Here is a 20,363-nt window from a genome sequence, read left to right as displayed (position 1 = left end):
AAAGTATTATTTAAATAGTAATCATATATTTTATGCATTTAATTTAAAAAATCAACTGAAGATGCAAACCAGCAGTGACTATTTGTGTGTGAAAGCATGCCTAAGTGTATGCTATCACTATGAGACTCATTCAAATGAAAATCATTCCCCGGAAGTATTTCACGTTTAACAAATCACTGGCTAAATGTTGCTATCTTGCCGCGTCCAAGCGCAACAGCGGATGTTACACTTTTAACAATACGTATGAGTGACAGGTATTGTCTAAATTTAGAAATAAGCTCTCGGAAAACTCGGAGAAGCCCCGAAGCATCATTGGTAGGAAAAACAGTGAAACAATTACAGGATTAAAGCATTGAAGGTCTACTTTTCATTAGCGGATCAAATTAACTGGAGGATAAAACTCGGAAACAAAAAGCCAAGGACCTTTCAGAAATCACTGCTAACTAGCGACTCCGTCTCTGTGGGGAGCTGGGTTCTGAAACCCACTAAGTAGAAGTCTCGAGGACAACTGTGATTTCAGATGTACCAGCCGAGCAGACACCCCAACCGCCAAGTAAAGTGTTTCGCGGGCCCTGCCAAATTGGGACTTTCACAAGGGGGGCTGCCTTTTCATCAGTTACCCAAGACGGAGTCGTCTCATTAAAGAAAAGGCCCTCTGAATCCTTAATGCACGACGAGGAGCCTGGCTCAGTGCTATAACTTCACTAATCTGCTCTGATGGCATAAGTAGAGGGGAAACTTGTTATTGGAAACACTTATTGAGTGGCAAACAGGAGTATCAGATGCTGACACCTCCGCCGGAGAGCTTTATTAACCCCGTGTTCTCATTCCAAAGTGACTGCTGATGCTTCCCTGCAAATGCGAACAATCTGGAGTGAGACCAGCTCCACTGAAAGAACTAAGAATGCCCAGGCAGCCTCCCTGTCCCGAAAGTATGAGACTCTGGATTCCCCTTGGGTGGCAAAAACTAAAGAAAGGGTTTGCATTGTGACAATCGGTGCCTGCACGATTCTCATCTATCTATTGATCTATCTGTCTATTTGAGTGTTTATTTGTTTATTCATTTTCCGTTGGGATTACGCACACAATTTTTCTGAGGTTATTTGCGTGAATTTGCTTGGTGGAATACGGTATAGGGTAACTGGAGGCGACTGAAACCTGAAAGCACAACGTGACATAAGAGCAAATACCGATAGGAGTATCATATTGGTGACTTAGTTCGATCAGCTACACGACGAACGAGCGAACAAACTCGGCACTCGTATCTCTTTCCTAAGGGAAATCGATTTTGACTAAAAGAGGACTGGGACCAATTTAAAAGGCCAATATCACAGTCGTTTTCACACGGCATTCCTTAAATTCAATTAACCCGTTACATGACAATTAATTTGCACGGCTCCGATGTGCGCGTCCGCGCCGAGAGGCATGTTAATGGCGTCCGCCTTCCGTGAAGTAAAATCAGAAACAATAGCTAGCAGAGAGCCCGTAACTAGCCGTTCAACATGGTCGTGACCTGTTGGAAGAGTACACACAGCCGAGGCATGCTTCAGAGGCGACGGGAAGCGTATTAAGTTTACAAAATGGACGCTATCGCTGGTCGACAAAAAAACGCAGTGGAAAGAAAAACACACAGTACAAACAGTCCACTTGACAGTTTACCGCTGCGACAATGGCTCTTCAGTGGCCTGCGTGGAAGATGGGGGATTCAAGGACAGGTGCGATGGCGGAGCAAACTTGCGGCCCTGATTTACTGTTATCGCTGCAGTGTAATCCGCACCGTGGCCTCTTGGTGGGGGCCATTGTTCTAGCCTCAGAAAGGCCTTTCATGATTGAAGATGCATGAATGCTACCAGGTGGCCTGCGATTCGGGGGGGGGGGGGGGGTGGGAGATAAATAAATAAGGAAGATACGAGTCTGACGCTCCACTTAATCCCTGGTCTACAAAAGGTACCACTACTGTACTTCGGAGCCAGAGGAGAGAAGTTTGCGAGACGCCCAGCAATCGGTAGGTGAAGAATCGGCATCTCGGCGCTGATTCTTAATCAGATTGCGCTGAAATGAACAGCCCGTGTGGCAGCTGTAGTTTTCCCAGGGTTAATTACCTTTCACTGCTCAGCCCTAATGAGTCAGCTGTTCATGTCATTAAACTCCACTTCATCCCAGCGTCCTCGTCCTCCGTACCCACTGCCGTGTGCACTTTGCCTACATGCTTCAGGCTGGGCGGGGGGAGGTGGGGGGCGGAGGAGGCCGTCCCCCGAACCCGTACCGAAAAGCCGAGGGCCCGTCATAAATGTGGGTCAGAACTCTTCAGGTTCAGGTTCTGGTTCTGGCATGGATGGTTAAATCTGCCATTCACCTCCGAGTGAGTCAACGGTGGTCCCAGGGCCCTGAAGGCCTGTAAGCCTGTAGTCAGTGGTGACTAGGGACCTCGGTTTAAAGGCAGGTGGCAACCCCAAGCGACCTGCCTTGACCCCCCCCCCCCCCCCCCCCCACGTACTCCCACAACAAAAGTAACTGGGATAGTCAACTGAGGGGAAATGAAACATTTCAGTGTGCATGCCGTGGACACACGCACGCAGAACAACGGCTGGTAATTCTGAAGCACCCTACATATACTGTTCTCGCAGAACCATTTCTGGCTCTGTAAAAACCACAGGCTCAGGATGTCGGGGGAGTTTTAAGTGATTTCTGCCACTGTGTGGCAAAATCCCGTGGCTACCTGGATTACAAACTTTAGTCCTTTAACTCGTGCCAGAATAAATCCGTGTTAACTCGGATTTCCCTCTGGCAAACGAATTCCCAGTCCGAGTAAGCTTTGTCAGGAAGGAGCTGTGCATAAGTACTTCATGCGATGAAGACGAGGCTAATGTTAGAATTTCTCAATAGCAAAAAAACGAACAAACAAAAAAAAAGTTTACAGCCATGAAAAACTATCGAAGTGTTTAATTTTCAAAGCACACAAAAAAAATCCTGCTTTCTTTTATCTTTAAAGCTGTCCGTGTATTTTAAGTCTTCCCCATGGAAGGAAGTTTCAGATTCAAACAGTACACGAAAAGTTTTGAAACAGCCATAGCAATAATAATTAAAACTTTTGAAAAGTTTCCCGTGAGGTAGCTAAATCAAACTTCACAGGTAGGATACACAAAATATTTACCTGTTAAACTAAGATGGACTGACTTATTAACATAAGAATTGGAGATAAACTAGACATTCCAGAAAGAATGAATTACATTTTAACAACATCTATATATGAATACCAAGTATTTTACAACATTACTGAAAGAGTACTTCTTTCACTGAGGAATTCATTCAGCAGCAGCTTATCAAGTATTCACTTCATTATACTATTACATCCACTAGTCTGCTGTGTTCATTAGAATAATATCATATATTTCACAAAGTGAAAACAGTTACTGCTTACTATCATCCTGTTCTGAGTTCCCTTTCAGGAATAACGCACAGTTAAGCCCTTATTATTTTGTATATTATAAATTGTTACCAGCACTTTCTCAATCCAGAGTCTCAATCCAGTTAGCCAGACAAGCAGATGGTCCGTGGTTACGACTATATGCATCAATAAAATGAATAATCTTTATGTAAATGTAAATTTAACTGAACGCCGTGGTTTAACAAAAAGACAGAACTTTAAGACACGTCCTAACACCCAAAAGAGCTGCTTCATGCTGAAAGTGGCAGTGTACTGTGGTACTTTGCCATCCTGACATCACGATTTCACTTGAATTTACCATTTGTTAAGTAAACTAAAATGGCTCTTCTGTTCGGCCTCGGTAATCTCTAAGGCAGCACCTTTCACAAGATGTGTATTGAGGTCACTTATTTGCCTGAATAGTTAAAGTTCACTGAATGCATCACTTAAACATCTTAGATAACCCCCCTCCACCCATGCACACACCCCCATTAAACACACACACACACACACACATACACACACACACCGAGGCTGTGGAAACAGACTCCCGGCTTCAACCAGAAGGATGGTTTAAAGTTTTAACCTGCATGCGCGCCGGATGTGTTCAGATAATTCTCCAGGATGTGATGTGTGTTTAGTGTGCTAACAGAAGCTCCCGTTCTGCTTTATCCTGAGGGTCATTAATTTTACACAATCTCTGCTGGCCTTTCCTAATTGAAGTGCTTAGCCTGCCTACCTCTCAGTCGCCTGCCTGACGCTTTAAGCATAAAAGTCACATTTCGATCCCATAACGAGTAATTCTTCACTCACGGCCGAACCAGCGCTAGACACGAAAGCCTGGATGTGTGATCCACTAAGTGAACGGTAAGTACAAAAGATCCTTCTGACAGGCACAGAGGGAATTTAGAGAGAGAAAAAAAACTTCTCCCCTAAAGCAGACACTTTGTGAAAATGACTTTATATCCAGCACAGAGCAGTATCTCCACTTCTTGAAAAGATGTTGCCGGAGCAGACAGATGCTTGACTTCCTGCTCTTGCCGTCCGCAGGCGAATCCGGAGGGCTTTTATTGATTTCTGCAGGAGAGGAGCTTTTTAGCACGCCTCGCAGGGGCGCTCGGAAAATGTCACTGTTGTGTTACATTGTTAAGCTGTCATTTGTGTAAAAGCTCCGAGACGCAAAACGCCGGCGAGCGGGCGGAAGCGCAATTTGTGGAAAGAGTAAATACAGCGGCGTTAGGGTACCGCTCCTTATGATAAACATTTCCTAATTATACAGACGCCCGGCGAGAGGTGTACGCTGCAAAAAAAAAGACGGCAAGGGCGCAGTGATGGAGAAACTTGGTAAACACACACACGCGCGCGGGGGCGCGCGCGCACACACACACACACACACACACAAACACATACCCGCGCGCACAGGGGGGAAAAACCCCCAGATTAAAAAAAAAACAACATTTACAGGAACAACTGTGCAGTGACACAAGTTGAAGTATGCCGCTTAACCAGTTAACTTTGTCTCCGTTGCCTTTCTCACTGTCTCTCCCCCCGCCCCACACACTACTCACCGGTTCGCCTCCTGGAAGTGAACGCTTCTTGAAGTAGCACAATAACGTCTCATTAATCTACTTATCTGTAACTTGCTCAGAGGCTGAGGCGACTCACGGACGCGGTCGCATCCCTCGCCTTCCACGGGGCAACGCCGTGAGCTCGACTCACCGTTTCCCTTTTAGCCTTTGTTCCTGCCTTTCATGCTCGCATCAAGGAGGCAGCGATGTATAAAGAAGCAGAGGTGGCTAGGTTAGTCCCGCGTGTCGCTGTCGCGTGGAGCGCGCGCGGACACTGTGATATTCTACGCTGCTGCTAAGCTTTTTTTTTTGTAGCCTTTGTGTCATTCACTTAACGACCAATCTCATTAGCTGCCTGGGTACAATAGGCTGAAACATTCTCTGTGTAAATACACCACATGGTGACCCTCAAGGTTAGACCTCTGAAGGTCTTTTTAATCACATAAAAGATGGATTTTTTTTTTTTTTTTTTTTTTAGAAAATCAATGACCAAAAAAAAAAAAAATTAGAACAGATTGCTTCCAAAAAAGGACTTTTTTTCTGGATTTTAATAAATTTTCAGGATTAGATAGGGATGATCAAGTTTTTCGCCTTATCACTATTTAAAATATATTTATTGTAATTAAAAACATAAAATGGTACTTAAGGCTCCAATAAATATTATACAGTGTTTATCAAGGGGGAATATTGGCAAGAGTATTAAATATTAAATATCCACTGGCACATCTAAAAGTGAAATTCAAACATTTACTTTGTTAACAGTAATAAGCATTTTAATAGCAAAATTTAAGTGAAAATTATTTTTTAAAGATTTACCATATAAATCAGTCCTATAAAATATTATTGTATTTTAAATTGAATAAAATATTGCAGATCTTTGTGGTCCTTTCCAGAACAAGTCTATGGAAGACAAATGGACTCAAAATATTGCAAATTAAAACAAAAAATATATATATTTTGAGGTGAAGTTGATAAAAATGTATATATTTTTCATCATTATACCTACTAGATCTAAAAATCAATATTATGAAAAACACATCAAAAGAATAGCTAGTAAGCTGTGAGGTGACAAGAGGCATAATGTACATTAATACCGTGTGGACATTTTGCGATTGTACTCAACACATTTTTGACACTTTTTCCGTTTCCCCCAGTGCCATGTCTATGGTATAGTCCTCTAATTCCATGCAAAATGAATTATTGTAAGTACTCGCAGCTCTGACAGCTGTCCATAGGCAGCACCGGGGACGTGTCTATTGGCCAACTTGACCCTTGTTAGAAAACAAAACAAAACAAAAAAAATAAAAATAAAGAATGCAGCAGGCTGGGACTACTGAGAGAGGTCACTGGAGATTTTCCAGACAAACGCGGTACAGGGGAGAGGCAGAATGAAAAGGACAGACTCAGAATCTCATTTTAACAGACCGCACACAATCTGGGCTCCCACAGAACTATCTCTGCCTGACCGCTGTCTATTTATCCCTTATCAGTGTTTACCAACCGCGAGTTTTCTTTCATTCACACTGTGAGGCAGTTCTCCTACTATCAGTCAACAGCTGACACCGTGGAACAGCCTCAAAGGCAAGAGGAAGGGATCAAAACTAAACCAAAGCTGTTTAAACAATACAACAGAGGAAATAAATTCATAAATCCTAATTCTTCCCCAACCCACAAGGGTGCGAGCAGATCCTTTATAGTTAGTCCAACAAACAAACCCACCGCCAATGAGGTAACATTACAATTAAGGTAAATGCAAAAATATAGTCTAAAAAAAGAGGGGGAAAAAACCCATGTAATTTTAATTAGAAACAAAGCTTACAGCTCCTGGATGCCAAGAAAATTAAACTTGAACAGTGTGTCACTATGATACTTCAAAAAAAAGCAAAGAAAAATGCCTGTGAATTCTACTTACTGAGTGTCTATGACCAATTTGCCCAATGTGTTAAATATTCGCGCGGTGCTTTTTGATGCTTCTGAGACAGAACACGGATATGGACGCGCGATTTTATTTTGCCAATTCCCTAAATCATGTGTTGAGGCCCCTTCAAAGGTTTCTGGTTTTACCGAACGTCCGAAAATTGTCATTTTTTTTTCCCCCTCTCGATACTGCGCTCCAACTCAAGGTCCTTCAAAACGATCTAATTGGGCTTTGAAGCGCTGCTCACATTTGAACTGCTCGGCTCTCTGAAAACTTATTAAAAAAAAAAAAAAAAAAAAAAAAAAAACTTTAAAACTGCCTGGCGTCGCCACGAACATATCAGACATTCCCGTCCGTGCGTTTTTTAAAAGTTACACATTTGGTTCGTTTTTACAATTAAACCCCATGAAACTGGAGAGGAGGGTAACGTTACGTGGTGCTACAAGGCGACGTTTCGGAGCATGAGGGTCTGTATCTAGTGTCACTGGTTGTAAGTTCACCCCACTTGTAGACCTCTTCCTTTTACATGCTGGTTATCTTGGGGGAGCCAAACATACATGCAGCTCAATGATAGTATATATATCGCTGTCCGTTTTTCAACATGACCGTGAGTGATATTCGACATGGTACTTTAAGACCCCTAATGTTGCAAACTACCTCGTGTACAGCTTCAGAAACCGGTCAGAATAATGATGCACACACACCGGATAATGAAGCGAATCGTCGTTTTTTTTTTTTATTCCGCCTCATGCTGACATTTTTAGCCTGTTAATTGTGTCACACAGCAAAAGACGAGTCTGAGCCCCACTAATCACACCATCCGAATGGCCCTCGCCGTATTTCAGCCTCTGCGCGCCGTGCAATTACAATTTCAAAATTGATTTCCCGGGTACATATTAACAGCCATGTTTTCTGGAGCGCTTTTCCAGAAATTAAGTAATTAATTACATTTATCCTTTCGCCAGCTGCTGTACGGCAGATGGGAGCGGGGCTCAAACCTCGTTGAACCGAAGCCATAAGTCTCATTTCCCTGGATTAGCTGAGCAAAGTTTGGGTGTGAGGCTCAGGTATTGTCCCCGATACCCGGACCCCGGGTCCCTCAGAACTCAGCCCCGGCAGAGCCAGAGTACCGGGCCACGTCGGCTGCCGTCTTTGAACCGCTCTGGTGGACCTTGATGTGATTATGATGTAAATGACACGCGTCTGTCTTTTGTCTCAGCGTAATGTGGTTTGGGGGGGGGGGGGGTGGGAGACAGGCACCAGAGCTGTCCTCGTCCCCTCGCCTGTCCCTTAGGTTTCGGGGGTGCCTCAGACGCCTGGTACACCTCTATTATCGTCACCGGACACTTTTAACTCCACAAGCAGCTCCACTCATGGGTAAGTGCTGTTCACTCCGCGGGGTTTACCGTTAAAACTCGGCATCTGCCTCGCGGCAGATGTTCCCACAGGTGCGACTGCCTCTATATGCTTCTCCCCCTGCCCTCCCCGACAAACCGCAGGTGGGTCGAATGCTCAGTTGAGGCTACAGCAAGACCAGGAATCCGCTGATTCTGGCTACCATGGACAGCTCCCAGGCTTCAGGGCCGATTCAGGTGCTGTGTGATAGTGCTGGCTCCCCACGGCGGCTGTTTGTGATACCATCTTGCACGGAGGTCTAGTGAACAGCACGAAGGGGCAGCCCCGGGACAGAGCTGCCTGTGTGCCGATCATCGGCATCAGATAATACTGCTGGATTCATGCTTCTCTGCAGTGCTACTGGGCCGTGCAAGAAAGACACATACCTCAGCGTGAAAGAGCATCTCGACACCCGTGATCACGCCTCTCCGCTGCCCGCCCCAGGGTCCGTGTTTGGGTAATGTGTTTACACACCTGAAAAACCACGAGTATTTGCCCAGGCAACCAATTCCGCATCACATATCGCTTTCCTTTAAATAACAAAATGGTCACAAGGTCATTGAGGCTTCTTTAATCGCTCTTATTTTTACCTTTGTTTTGAAAGTTTAGCAGACGATCGTCTTCTTTTTGTGCCCTGTAGTAATTTAGATTTGGAGATAAAGAAACATTTTCTTCAGATATGATATAATATGTATCATGTCAACTCTCACCCCACTTACACACTTTGGACAAAAGGGTCCAGTGAACAGCTGCAAATATAAGTAAAAATGATGATAAGAGTGTGAAGATATGTATGCAGGGACAAAATGTTACCTTTGCTAACTTACCGAAGAAAATCCCGGTTTCTCGTATCAATGTCAAAAGCCCCCATCTGACTACACAGTACTCAGAATCCAGCATTTCATACTGCAGACCCATTTCTCAGGGAGTCTCTCCCCCCCCCCCACCCCCATGCAAAGGAAAGTTAGACACTGCAGAGTCCACTGTGAGCTATATGACCCAAAGCGTTTGTTCCTACTGAATAGTACAGTTGATCCATAGGAACATTATTTAATTAGATTTTATTCTGATCATTTATTTATTTATTTATTTATTACCAAGAGCTGAAATGACCATCCCTGCACTTGCAGTACTAAAATACTGCATGTGTGAAGTGTAGAGCATCAGATACGTCCTCTACGGCTTACATACCAACAAAGGAGTTTGCAAAGGGACACCTTAAGCCCTCCCTAAAAGGACAGGTGAGTGTGGTGCAGTCTCTCTCTGCAACCCCCCCCACCCCCCCCCCCCCGCCCCTCCACCACATGCACACACACAAACCACTTTCAGGTTGTTTACATCCAGACCCAATTACGCCACGTTTTGCAGGGAAAGAACAATGACGATAAGCAAAAACACAGCCACGCTTGAAAACCTGTCGTTCTGGGCGATACACCCGGATGAGCAGCGTACGTAACGCGCCGGCCGCCGTGTCGGCATTCCTGAGCCATCTTCCTGCTACCCACCGGCCGTTCCCGGTCTCCGTTAATGCCAATAAACAAGCTGATATCCAAATACGCACTCCGAGCAACAAAATCTGATTTGCTTTAGGAATAATGTACAACTCGGTTTAGTGTCTTCCTTAAACATAAAACATGCTCAGCCTGAAACATGTAAATGACTTTGACAAAAAAAAGCTATTATTCTAGTACAATATTGCAATGCATAATTTACTTTTTCATTTGTATATCCCCCGTCTGTAAAATCAATTTGACCTTGGAGGCTGCGCTGTGTTGCTTAGCAGTAACTGGGAGTTAAGTGCATGTATCTGATACAGTGAGGCTCTGTGCCTTTGTGTCAGTCACTTCTCATTAATTCCTGCGGCCCAATTTAGGTGCCACATCACAGATATATTTATACATATAAACACTTTGAAAACGCACACAAAACAGAAGCGTATTTCACTCGGTAAATATTACATGCTAGCAGCGTTCTATGCATAGATTATTAAGTGGCTCTAACGCTAATTATATAGACTATGGCACATCAATTAACATCAATATTCTTTTAATCTGGAGAGCAAGACCAGACAACTTCTGTCAAATTCAAGTGAAAATACAATGGGTTTAAATATGACTGCAAAAGCCACCAAATGAAACAGGACTCCACTCTTACATAAGGGGGAAGAATAATAAAAGTTAGCAGACTTCATCACCTCTCAGTTAACCCTTTCTCCCCAGTTTTTTTCTCCTCACACAATGCTAACATGTGTTCTCCTAAGACTAGCTTACAGTCTACGGTAAGTGCAGTGAGTTTAATTTAGGTAGACAGCATCAAACGCTATCTGGGTGATCAAAAATAGGTCATGCTTCTTAAAGCCAGTTCGAGCCATTTAATCTCCCCACTAACTGTCTGAAAGCCTCATAGAAGCTGCAATATTTTTTCCAACAATGTCAGGCACAGCATTTATGCGCAGAAAGCCGCTGAATTCACACTTTAATTCACTAAAGGTGGAGTCATTCAATGTAAAATGCCCATCGGATGTGTGCAAAGATTAATTCAGTATGTAACCAATCATTATATTAAAAATAAGATAAATTTATACAAGTGCACCAGTGACAGAATAAACACATTTCTGACACACTGACACTGAAATTACAGTCTGCGAGCGAAAGGTAACTTTCAGACGAACAATGTAAGATTTATGGCACTTATTTCTGAGAGCCGTATTGATAAATATGCACAGCAGCGATTCTTTTCAAACACGCCACATTTAGGGCCTAGCGAGGTTGTTCCAACCACCGTGGCAGAACTAACACCCTACGGGGAAAAAAAAAAAAAACAGAAACAAACCCAAAACACACACACACACACACACACACACACAAAGTAGCACAACACCGAAATGCCCCGATCGGAATCAGAAGCATGATAAAATGAAAGAAGAAATCAGGCACAGACCTCTTCCTCAGGGTGCTGAAAGTTGTTTTTTTTTTTTTTTCCTCCTGTCCGCCCCCCCCGGAGATTCGGCGCGTCCGTCCGGGAGCTACGGCTTTGAAAGGTAGTCCCCGGGAATATGACACACTGTGCCTTTGACAGCCCAGAGATAAGCACCTGCGTTTGGGGGCCCATGCTACGTCACACCTCCCTATTCAGATCCCTTCAATATGATGCACATTTGCACATCAACAGTGCCCCCCCCCCCCTCCTCCCCCACCCCCAGCCCCCACCACCAGCAGCCCTCACTCCCACGTCGGCACACAGACACAGATGCAAACGTTTTGCAACCCCACGTACGCAGACGGCTCATTTATTTAATTAATTTAGAAATACCTGCCCTCACCCCCCCTCCCGCCAAACACAGCCCTCAGTGACGCACTAAATAAATAAATAAACAAACGGACAAACTTTTCTGCCTGCACTGCCATAACATGGCTGCCTGGGCATATGCCCCTGCTACCTTCCCATATATCAGTCATCATGCAAATGAGGTAGAATATCACTCCTCGGCAGCAGATGGCCAGGGATGATAACAATGGCTCAACAGCCCAGTTTCAATGTCCGCGACTTTATCGCTACGGCAACAACAACCAAAATATATGTAATGAAAGCCCATCCAGTACTTTATTCTCTCCTCCCCAAACCCCTTACATCCCCCACCGCAGCGCACCCTCTCCTTATCTTTCACGTTTATTAACATTGTTGCGGGTTTTGTGAATGGAAAAATTTTCCACTCGCGACGCTAATATCTATCCGTGGAAAAAAAGACGAGAGAAAAAAAAAGCAGGACCTGGAAGTGATTTCAGGGACTATGCAGGGCAGCAGCCTGGCAATTATTTGAGTAATTAGGTGTAATTCCTCCCTGTAGGCCATGTAACCCTCCTGAGCAAGCCTGCGCATTAGACGGGCTGGGAGCGGGGGGGGCGGGGAGTGGAGCTGGGGGGTAAAGTGCCCCAAGACGCCCTGAACACAGCACACAAAAGCCCAGCCTCAGTGATGTCACCTGGGGCACCACTGACTTCTGTAAATAGGAGCCCCCCCAGCCTCCAGCAGAAAGTAAACAGTGCGAGCGTTAAGCAGCATGTGGGGGGGTGGGGGGGGGGGGAGCAGTAGGGCTATTACAATGACAAAAAGCAGCCACACTTCGAGGCGGAGCTAAGGGGGAGGGCGGAGGCTCAGGCCGGGTCGCCACGATGCATGATATGCACGAATCATCAAGGGGGGGGTGGCTGGGAGAGAGACCCTCCCCTGCCCCACCCCATCCCCCGCCAGCTGACACCAGGGCCCACCCAAGCAAGCCTGTCTCCAGCTTCTCCAGATTGATGGCTGGAAACAATGTGCAATAATGCATTTTAGGTGGCTTCTCTCTCATCTCTCATGGGACTGGCCAAAAGGGCAGGGGGCTGGTAATGGGGCGGGGGGGGGGGCGGGGGGGTGGAGTTATTGTTTAAGGTTTGGCCGTTGATCATCACCTTGTTTAAGACCTTATTTAAAAGTCTGATTTTCTAACTGTCTTCGAGGGAGATCTGTGCAGAAGCTAGCAGCTTTTTTATTTTTTATCCCTTCTTGAAGTGCAGTGTCTCTCCCCTCCAATATGCTTGGGAGAGATGAGACATACATGTATCCTTTAAAACAAGCATCTCTTCCATGATGGACTGAAATGCCATTTAGTTCTTTACATCATAAGCGTCTGTCCGAAGAAAGAGCTGAGGACTGCAGATAAACAGAGCAGCGCCGCAAGAAGGGAAGATGTGCCCCATTCAGACGTTCAAGCGGAGCACAAAAAGCAAAGCAAAACGAGACAAAATGCAAGCAGGGAGAACCCCCCCCCCCCCCCCCCCCGAAAATCAGCACAACAATCGTGAAAAGATGACAATAAAATATGCCGCATCCCATCAGGAAAACCAAACACAAACCAATTACACCTTAAAACCTCCAGCACACAATAACACGCCGCATCAGTTTCACGATTCTCCACGCAGCGGTGATCAAAATAAGAGCAGACGCATTCTCAAAACATAATAAAGTATTTAATCTGTGTATTTTTTACTAAACTAATACGTTACCGACTTAAATATGCAGTTGGCCGCCGAGGGGCCGGTGAAAACAAAGCGAAAATGTGAAAACTGAAGTGGGTTTGGTAAAACAATTGCTGTGTCAGGGTTCAGATTTAAAAAGGTACAATGCATGATTGAGGAACGGTTTTAATAGCATTTATCAAACTATCACAACAGGTCAGTCAGTGCTAAGTTAAAAGCCTCGGCTGTACAGCCGCCCATGTAGGTAAAACTGAAACGCGGAATTGATGAGGGACAGCAGAGATTTTCACGATGCTGCTGGAAAGTCCTACTTTACTCTGGAGTTATTAGACTTGTAATGAAATAGTGAACTACAAATGTAAAAAGTAAGGACTAGGATAAATGTTACGAATCAATAATATGTGAAGAAGTGAGGCATCGATTTTCTGCTCCGTAGAAAGATAAATGGCATGAATATGTAGGAATCTGTTTCTGGAAGGGTTAATGGGCAACATTTTCAATCTGAAAAAAAACGTGGGTTTTGATGTAAATCGTCCTGGATACCCTGGCACGCTCTCCTCGGTCCTCCCTCTCCCTCTATCAGCATTATCTACAACCGCCAGTCACCCCATTCAGCAGTTACCAAGCACACGTTGTTTGCTCCTGCTAAAGAGACTTTAGGAAAGGTCACAGAGAGAGAGAGAGAGAAATTAAATTTTAAAAATGCACAAAACGGTCTGGGATAAGCCACAAAACACCGAATGCGGCGAAAGCACAGGGAGTTTATTTAGGTGGGATCTTAATTTACTGCTATTCATTTCAGCACGGGGGACTCCAGGTTCCTTCAGGGGCTGTACTTAAACCCTCTCCTCTGCAGTGCGTCCCATTTTGTCGTACACCGTGTTTAAACAGGCAAGCATATCTAGTAATGTAAACACATGCTGTGCAAGGGGTCTGGCCCTCAAGAAGGACCCATCCGTCTGTATGCTTGTATTTACTGGACTTGGGAATGCCCTGCAATCGAGTACTAAGACCTGCGGCAAGTGCACTGCTGTCGGGGCAAGAAAATCTGAGGCAATTAGACACACACGCAGAGATCTGGTCAGTAAATAACGCGGTCGCTGTTCTTCTTACGTAACTTACATTATGCAAGGATTTCAGATCCTGCATATTTAAAATACAGTCCAGTTATAATGTCAAAGATTGTACTCCGCCATCCAGACGCGCAATCACAAAAAACTACCCCACCAGCAGGTAATTTCCCCTGCCATCACATTACCGCGACAAAGTCGTCCTTAACAAAGCAGGAATAATGAAATAGGCGTTTTGCGCTAATTTAAGTATGTGGGGCGGAATGACGCGCCGCCGTCCGCGACCGACAGCATCGCTAAATCTACTGCTATAGACGGAACCGTGGGACAAGCAGTTACGATCCCCTGATATAAAGACCAAGTCTGTGGAAATAACGCTCTTAGTCAACAAGTGCTTCATCGCGCACTATAATTTATTATTAGTATCGCAACATCACAAATCGCTGGTTTTTTGGTAAAACAAGGGGCTCCAGCGGTATGAATAAGAATCTTTTTTCAGGCTCAGAGAAAGCTGCTCCGGGCAGCCTGACATCAGTAAAATAATAATAAAAAAGCACGCATCCAAGTGACAGCGATTTTTCTCCACCGCCCAAATCATCATCCTATATTCAATGTCTGTCGCTGTGTACTCTACCATAACTGTGATATCAGGTTTCCACCCACTAAGCCACTTCCATGACTCACACGGTGTGAACACCATGAGAAAACTGAAGCTGAACTCTGCTCTTACACTATATATACGGGCAGTTTTTACATTGCATTCAAAAGCCAGATGTAATCCGGTAATTCTACCAGGGTAAATAATTCTTCCTTTCGCTGTTTGTCTCATGTGGAGCTGTGTTCTTATGCTGATTATATGAAACGTGTTGTTTTATGAAGGAATAAATTATTCTAATTGTGAGAATAATGCATCTTAGAAAGTATCCAATTACAGCTTTTATAATTTCAAAAGCAAATTTGGAGGAAAAGAAAAACAAAAAAAAGAGGTGCCGGTCATGAAGATTTTCGGACAGGCATAAACGCAGAGGAAAACACCCCCTGCCGAAGCTTCATTATATCGCTGGAGCCTTTTTTTTGGGGGGCGGGGGGAGATGAGCGCATTATATGTACGCAGTGATTATATTAAGATGTATGAGCAGCAGCAGGGTGACAGAAGGGCCACACTGGGTGTGAGCTCGAGGGGAACAAGCACGCGCTTCGCAAACGCTGCCTCCAGTGGTGGCTGACCTTCATTTCATCTCCTGCACTATAACTGCGACATCCTGTTATACAAGTTACGTAAGTGCGTACATTCTATATATAAATCTACACATCAGGGGCGATTGTATGATTTTTGGCTTAGAGGGGTTCAGAAAATACAGGTGGCACGCCACCTCCATCCCAGGCCTCCACGATTAGGGGGTGACGAAGCACATACATGGGACAACGTATAACGTAATACAGGAGAAATTGCTAAATGGTTTTAGATTTTATTTTCTGGGGGGCTGACAGAAAACACAGGGGGCTTAAAATCCCTCTAAATATGACCTGGAGCCACCTACTGTATGCTATAAGTAAAGGTTACATGTTTCATTTATTGCTATAGCCAGATATAATGGCTTAAACAACTGTATTGTCCTGTATTGATAAACAACAATTGGTTAAAAAAAATAATAATCGGCCCCACAGGACCTGACAAGTGTTACACTCAAGTATTTAATTGTGCCACCATGTTAATTTGAGGACTAATTACCAACGAAGTGTTGCATGGTGCATGGAGGTCGGTCCTTCCGCAGAACATCACGGCCGCCGACGTGCGATCCTTGCAGACGTCACGCAAGCCTGCTGCATGACGGCAGGTAACGCGTGCGACGATGACTCAAACATTTGTAAAGTGCAGTGCAATGGCATTGCATCACTCAGCTCCATGTGGTCTAATAAACACCCATATCTCACGTCGGACTGTAAAATGACGCTGTAACGACCCACATTTTTTGGGCCCAGACTGTCATCGTTGGCTTCCTTGAAAACTGTGGGGGAAAGGGGCGGGGGGGGGGGGGGGGGGGCTTCACCTTCTCCAGTGGTGCTCGAACCCAGCACCATCGCAGATGCTCGATGTTACAATCAGGGTTGAGAGCCTATGTTTTGCTCTGAGTTCCGTTTTACTCGCTGAAGTAACCTGGCAAATGGGACCCCCGCCCCCCCCCCCCCACCCCCACCCCCAGCAGCCAAACGGGAAGATAAAACGAGCGGCGAGTCCTTCAGTGATTCGTCTGGATTCTAGCATCAGCAGGTGTGGGAGTTATCCGCCCACGCAAGATCAAGTACACAAAGAGTGTAAACCGCTGTCTTTATCAAGATTGTTGCCCGGGTACCACTCTGATTTTTTCCCTGTGCATAAAGACGACCGTGTGAAACGACACTGGCTCCCTCGCGTACACGGCCTCAGTGCAGTCGCTAAGGGAGCAGCGCTAAATCAAATTAGCCTGTCAGTCTCCTGTCAAATCAGCGTCTCTGATTTCCAACAAACAAGTAAGTAATTACAGCTGTAGATCTGATAGGGGAGTTCTTATCTCTTACAGCTGCTGGCTCCTTGTGCGAATTTCAAAGGACTTGTGCAGATTTTGACTGGGAGCCTTTGATAAAGTCCCTGAGCGTAAACTCCAAGCGGCCATTCGAGCTTGGAGACCGCTGTGTGGGTCCCTGCAGGGGTCTAGTCAGCTGCTCTGTCAGCCCCTGTGTGGAAAAACATCAGGCCAAAATTCGGGAGAACAAGGACACCAGTGGAGGCAGCAGGTTGTACGTCATCTATAGACACAAAACTATTACCAGAAGGTTGCCGGTTTGGATCCCATCAGGAGTTTATTTATACTATACCCCTGCAAAGCCATCTCATCTTGAAGAAACAAGATCTTCTTGAGAAACATCGAGGTGCATTAAAACGGGAAAACTCTCTGGTCGCTTTCCATTAAAACTTAAATAAAAATTTAAACAGTGGCACTGAGACCCCCCCCCCAGGTAAGGAAGTCCCACCTCAAGGCTGGTGCGATTCTTAAAGGAGTGTTCTCAAGCCCTTAAAACCTAGCCCTCACCCCCAAGACTCCAGTGAATATGACAGGTTTCTCTTCCAGTTAGAGCTACATGATGTAATAAACTGTACAGTGACAGGCACCATCTGACGTTAGCCCACCTCGAGCAGCTGGAGGGTCAACAGAAGACATTTGGCCATTTAAGTTTCCGGTCACACCATAGAGCGGCATTACCATCACAGCTCAGCAGCAGAGGGTTACGAATTACACTCCCTAGAAAGGTCAGGCACATTAAAGTTCGACAAAGTGACATTTGAATAAACTTTATTCCTCTCTGGGCAGATGCGACAAGCTGGAGATTGTGGTCGGACTGAGAAGAAGCAGAGCTGTCAGCGGGATGGAGGGGGAGATGCACTCCACAGACATTACGGCGTGAAACACTGTTAGGGAGAGTGCAGGGTGCCCTACTTCCTGAGCACAGGTGCATACCACTTTAAAACCTCAATATTTTTATATCACGTATAAGGGATCAGCCCCGCGGATTAGATGATCATTTGAGGTGAAAAAGTGTGCAATATAAACTAAAATATGAAAAGTACTCCATTTTTTAAACAGGTTCCTTGCAGCAGGGAGAGTTTGTGACTGTAAAATCCTATTAGAAATCCCATTACGTTACACTTCTGAGTTCCAGACTTTTTATGTCTTGCCCAATTTAGTATGTAAAATGACCTTTAAAAGGCAAGTTTACTGAGAGAAAAAAAAAGCATTCTGTCTGTGTCATTCGGAGGCTGGCTTGAGCATCGCCAAGAAGCCCCTATTAATGTGATTTACAATGTTGTGATTGCACGTAGCACAGGAGGCTGTTTGCTGGGAATCAGTGCGCACATGTCCTTTCAGAAAAACAAAGACATTGATTATGACGGAAGTTACTCCAGCACAAGTAGCGGGGGCTGTTGTGATTAATGGGGCCGGCCATTGATTTGCTTTTGTTTGAAATCTTTGTTAACTTTTTTTCCCAGTCACAATTATGGCTTGTTATGAAACAATGTAGCCAATTAAGGAAGTAAAAATTAAATCTGTCGATGGGCCCATTCCGTGTAATTTCCAATTTTAAAGATATAATGTTCAAAACAAATCTGAATGTCAATGCTGAGAGGACTTTCTCTTATTCGCGTGTGAGGCAGGTATACTTTTTCGCCTCCCCCCCATTACCGGCAGTGTACCAAAGTGACACGCTCACTTTTCTTTTGTTTTTTTTTAAAAAGTAGCGTCAGCTAATTCCTGGAGCTAAGGGCCTTACGGTGAAACCCAGCAGCAGAAATCAGTCAACAAACCCTAGGATTTGAACCTGCAACCTTCTGCTCACAGGCACAGCAACCTAACCCACTGAGCCACTTACCACACTTCCGACAAAACGACCCCATTATAGTGGCTTCTGATGCGAAGACGTCACTCTTCTCAAAGCAAGAAAGAAAACAGCCTTCACTTTTCTTTTTTTTTTGTCTACATGGCATTATGGGAGGACGCCATGCTATGTGGCGTAATCGCAGGTGTCAAACCGTCAACGGTGCGTCTACCTGAACTCTCTTCACAAGACACAAACACTGGGAAGAGCGTGTTTATTTACGCTCACGGAGGGATTGCTGAGGTTCGTCTCCCAGTCATCCGTTCAGGGGGTAACCATTGTCCCGAGTTTCAATAACATTACAAAAGGTGCTTGACACACTTTGACAGCTCTCGGCTTGATGCTAGCTTTGGCATTTGCAAGTCAAATGCTAGTTTGAGTCTAAGAACTCAATCAAAAGGCAACGCACAATATTCTCCAGATTTTTCCCAAGCACTTAAAAAAAAAAAAAAAAAAACACGAAACTTCTCCCAGATCCAGACGTTCATACTCCCTGATTCCTCGCATCATCTCTCCGAGATAGTGATAATACGATTTCTGTGTTTTTTTTTTTTCGCTGTTGAGAAACAAACTGGATTATAAGCAGATCGCTACATAAACAGCTTTCAAAAGGAGGCAGCTATTTTAAAAGAAGCTGGAGAAATGCAAAGGAGGATTTAAATTTTAATTTGAATGTATTCCAGCAAGTGAAAGGTTCTTTTGATAGGGGATTTCGGCAAAGATGACGGTATTTAAAAGTGATAAACAAGCATCGGAAACCTCAAGTCAAACACAGTGTTTTGCGTCTTTCTAGTGTGGGGAAAAAACATGATGAGACTTATGCTCACATGCAAAAAAAAGTAAGTAATAATACGAATAAAAATGTAAATATATCAGACGCACTGAGCTATTTCCTAGTTATTTGTGTTGGCAAATTAGATAATTAATATAGCGCAGCCACACCAGAAACTTGCATATTAATATTGTATCTGTACTAAATGGAAGAAACCATATTCGCAGGTGATTTTCTAAATACATATATAAAAAAATAAAACTACTTAATGAGCATACCTGTGTCTGACAGAAACGGTGTTTTGAAAGACCCCGCAGGAGATTTACGGCAGTAAATAGCAAACAAAAAGCAAAATGAAAGGGGGGGGCTTCATTGCGAAACAACAGCGAGGCTCCAGCGACGGACAGCATCCATGCGAGCCCACAGGAGGCACAAGGGTCCGGCCTGGCTTCGGGTCGACGGGCGCAGTATCACCGGAACGCAGAGCTCCTGCTCCTCAACCAGAAATCCCAAATGGCAGGCAGCTACCCTTTTTTATATTTGAATTTGCCAAGGGTAAATCCAAAAATTAATGTTGTAATAAGACAATGGACAATAGGATATTAATCGTACCGCATAATGATGTGCGAAGCGTTTGGTGAGAAAACGCTGCCAAAAACCCGAGCGAGGACAGAGGCATCGTCAACAAAACACCCATAAAACTAGAGTGTTACAGGTACAATTTTTTTTAGATATTTTAATGCATGGGAACCTGCGCCCTCTTGTCCTCCAGTAACAAAACA

General features: G+C 44.6%; 1 protein-coding gene across 6 annotated transcripts in view; it reads right to left on the bottom strand.

The window, feature by feature from the left end:
* Window positions 1–20,363, bottom strand: part of st18 (ST18 C2H2C-type zinc finger transcription factor) — an 82,420-nt gene that overhangs the window by 41,226 nt on the left and 20,831 nt on the right. The window contains exon 1 of one of the 6 annotated variants that reach the window (XM_049012173.1): window positions 11,249–11,415. The exons of 3 other annotated variants lie outside the window; for them this stretch is intronic. The gene's annotated coding sequence lies outside the window, so the exon portion shown is untranslated. 2 more of the 6 variants (XM_049012172.1, XM_049012175.1) reach the window with 2 other exon arrangements.

Source organism: Brienomyrus brachyistius, chromosome 4 (genome assembly GCF_023856365.1).
Source record: "Brienomyrus brachyistius isolate T26 chromosome 4, BBRACH_0.4, whole genome shotgun sequence".
Lineage (NCBI taxonomy): Eukaryota > Metazoa > Chordata > Actinopteri > Osteoglossiformes > Mormyridae > Brienomyrus > Brienomyrus brachyistius.
This window is presented reverse-complemented; position numbering and strand designations above follow the sequence as displayed.